At 44.5% G+C, this 3,428-nt stretch overlaps 1 protein-coding gene across 1 annotated transcript in view; it reads right to left on the bottom strand.

Moving 5' to 3' along the window:
- TRA2A (transformer 2 alpha homolog) overlaps nucleotides 1-3,428 on the bottom strand; it is a 28,821-nt gene that overhangs the window by 23,728 nt on the left and 1,665 nt on the right. The gene's annotated exons all lie outside the window — the stretch shown is intronic.

Here is a 3,428-nt window from a genome sequence, read left to right as displayed (position 1 = left end):
ATGGGGGGGTGTATGGTGATTCGAGGGGGGGTGAGGGTACATGTGTATGGTGGAGTGTGCAGTGGGACACTCCTACGAACAGGCCCCCCCGCCCCATTGCTCACTGCCCCAGCCAAGCAGTGGCACCAGCAGCAGGCTGTGAGGCCTCAAGGCACTCTCGGCCTGTGACAGGCAGAGCTCCTGCCAGCCTGGACTCGGTGCTCCTGCCACCCCTGGCCATGGTGCACTGGCACAGACCCTTCACTGCCACTTGCTGCCACTTCTCCTCCCCGACCCTTCTGCCACTTCCCTACCTTCCCACCCACCGTTCCTCCCTCCCCCTCCCTCCTTGGTTCCAAGCTGCATGGCCAGGACCGCAAAACACAGCAGGAACCAGTCCGGTCAGGCCGGCACCACACAGAGCCAGCCAGGGAATTGCAGGGGCCAGACCTGGCCAGCTCCTGCGGTGTCCTGTGGCTCTGGCCACATAGCCGGAGCGGCAGGTAGGCAGAGGGGTGAGGAGAAGTGGCAGCAGGAAATGACATCAAACACATGAAACAAGGTGGAAATGGGGGACTTAAAAACCCTGATTTTGGCAGTAAATGGGAAAATGATGGTCATCACTCCTCAACTCCCTAGGTTCTGGAGCTGCACCACAAGTGAGGAATAACATCACCTCAGGGGCTTTGGCCGCAGTGGCAGTAAAATCCAAAAGGCTTAATCTAGCCCATGGATGTGGGTGATCCATGGGAAACCCCACAGGTTAAGCAAAGTACACTTGCAGGCCAGATTTGACCCACAGTAACCGCCTCCCTTCTCCCCTGGTTTACATGATCTGCTCTAGATAAACCAATAAATAGCCGAAATAAGTGTATTATCAAGTGCCTGTGACTAAATTAAATAACTGGCCACAGGCTAGTTTTGACCAGTTTCTGGAAGATGGGCACTCCAGATAAAGATGATGAGAGAATCAGAGTACAGCATGCATAAGAGAGGTTCACAGCTTATGCCAGCAACATGAGCATGAATTTACAACTTCCTAGCCATAGCTGATCATGAATATAAAAAACAAAAACAATACTTACAGCTAATATTAGTATGGACGTAGCCATACAATAAATGCTATTGCAATACACTATATATTGCTTAATATTTGGGGAATATTTCATAGATTCATAAATGTTAGGGTCGGAAGGGACCTCAATAGATCAGTGAGTCCGACCCCCTGCATAGGCAGGAAAGAGCCTATTTGAAGTAGCTGATGTAGACTCAGAAGTCAATCAGCAACTACATCTCAAAAGTTGTTCATTATAGTATTAGGTAATTAATTACTCCTTTATCCCATTTAAAAAAATGTAGGCACCTTTTTTCCCCCTGATCAATTTCTAGAACCTCTCTAGTCCTTAAATTGTCAGACAAACTGTTCAGAGATTAAATAAATTAACTGAATCAAATTTAGAGGACTTCCTCAAATTTTCTCAAGAGAGCTCTGCCTGTGTAGCAACAAGTCAAAGTTACAAATTATAACTCCACTGAACAGGCTAAAGGAAAATTTTTAGTAAACAGAAGATCATCATCCTATGGAATTTATCTTGCTCATAATTTTTAAACAGTACAACTGTACTCATATTGCTTTTTCCCCTCCTAATCCATCAAGGTCATCATAAATGCAGAGACACGGTAGTTTTTTCAAGTAAACATATAAGTTTAAAAACCTCACTTGTTTCTGCAACATACTTCCTATAAGATAATACACAACAAATAATACCCTTATTGCAGCAAAGATCATCATAGAAAGAAAAGGTCAGTTACTCAGGCAACTTGCAAGTTTGAAGATACCCAAGATAGCAAGTCTCCAATTAATAGGGTTAATTTCCTTGCACTGGGAAAACACACGCGTCTGTAAAGGGGTAACAGACTCATTTTGGTAATATTAAGAGATTCTTTTATTTAGCACTAAGTAGGGACCTACTGAATTAGGTGTGGCTGGCCCCTAATTTTGTGGGCAGAACACAGGGCCTGACAAGTATTTTGCAAGCAGAGCATGGTGTATGCTCCCCCACCCCTGACTACTGATTGGCCAAGAGGCCCCAGCAGCCATGCACCTTGTCACTGACTAGCTGCGAGGGTTGTCTGTCATGCAGCTCTGACCCTTGCTGCCAATTGGTAGAGAAGGGAGGGGCCACATGACAGGTAGGACTCCCGGCCAGTGGTGAGGGGCAGCAGCCATCTTGCCGACAGCCTTCTGAAGGGGTAGACCTCTCCCCCAATGGCCTGCTGCAGCACCCCAAGGACTGCTGAATCCCCCTGAGGAGCCAGTATTTTTTTTTCAATAAGTTGTGTCCCCCCCATGGAATTTGCAGGCAATGCCCAATTTTGCAAAATCCATGAAATCTCAATTTTGGTAGATCCTCGTCAATAAGAATTGGGTGGGTTTTGTTTGTTTGCTTTGTTTTTTGTTTATGAAAAATAAACAAATTATAAAATTTCAGGTTAACCTCGAAGTTTTGTAGGGACAAGGATGGAAAACAATCAAGTCATGTTTTACAGTATGCAACAAGGGAATACAGATTGCTAATTTGGTACAGTTGACATTAGGTAACATTTTGATTACAGCAGAAATCAGGCTTCAACTGAGATTAAAGCCCCACACAAAGTCGGATGCCATCCATATACCATACAAGAAGGGGTATATACAAGAGGGGGAGGGGAAGATTATTAAAAAAAAAAATTAAATAGAAAAGAAAAAGCAAGTCTGAACTTTGTGCCTTTGTTCCTAATGCTAAGGAACCCACCTAAGGTTACACCAAAAAACTGACAGAACTAAGAATACAACACAGAACTCCTGAAGGGTAACCACTACATTGCATCCCTGCTTCTGAAATTAAAAGTAATAACCAAACTTTCAAATGCCAAATCTTATAGACGGCACCCCCCCTAAATAAACGAAAAGGTAAGAAAGTTACATGTATTGATGCTGTGGTTGCATTTAGACCTAGAGGAACCAGCCTAAAAGTGTTCCAACGTGCTTACATGACGACAATGTCCTTACTAGAGCTTAGGCAGGAGCAGGCAATTATTTTGGGTGGAAGGCCGCTTACTGAGTTTTGGCAAACTGGTCAGGGTCACATGGGTAGCCCTGCCCTTTGGCAGGTGTCCCACCCCCTGGTCACCATCTTGTGGCTGGAAGTTCCAGCCCCCTAACCCCTGACCTTTCCCACCAGAAGTCCTTCCCCTTGCCCCTGGAAGTACTCCTCTCAGCAAGGGGTTTTACCATTTCAGAACCAGAAAAATACCAAATTATATTCTAAAAATTGAACATCTACAACATTCAGTAATCTGATTTCAAAAAATTATTTTTGTCCTGATTTACATGCGTTTGTGTAATGTACACAGAGGTAATTGCACAATAGCTTAAAATGAAATCTTACTCTTGTATACTGTGGGTG

Source organism: Alligator sinensis, unplaced genomic scaffold, assembly GCF_000455745.1.
Source record: "Alligator sinensis unplaced genomic scaffold, ASM45574v1 scaffold978_1, whole genome shotgun sequence".
Lineage (NCBI taxonomy): Eukaryota > Metazoa > Chordata > Crocodylia > Alligatoridae > Alligator > Alligator sinensis.
This window is presented reverse-complemented; position numbering and strand designations above follow the sequence as displayed.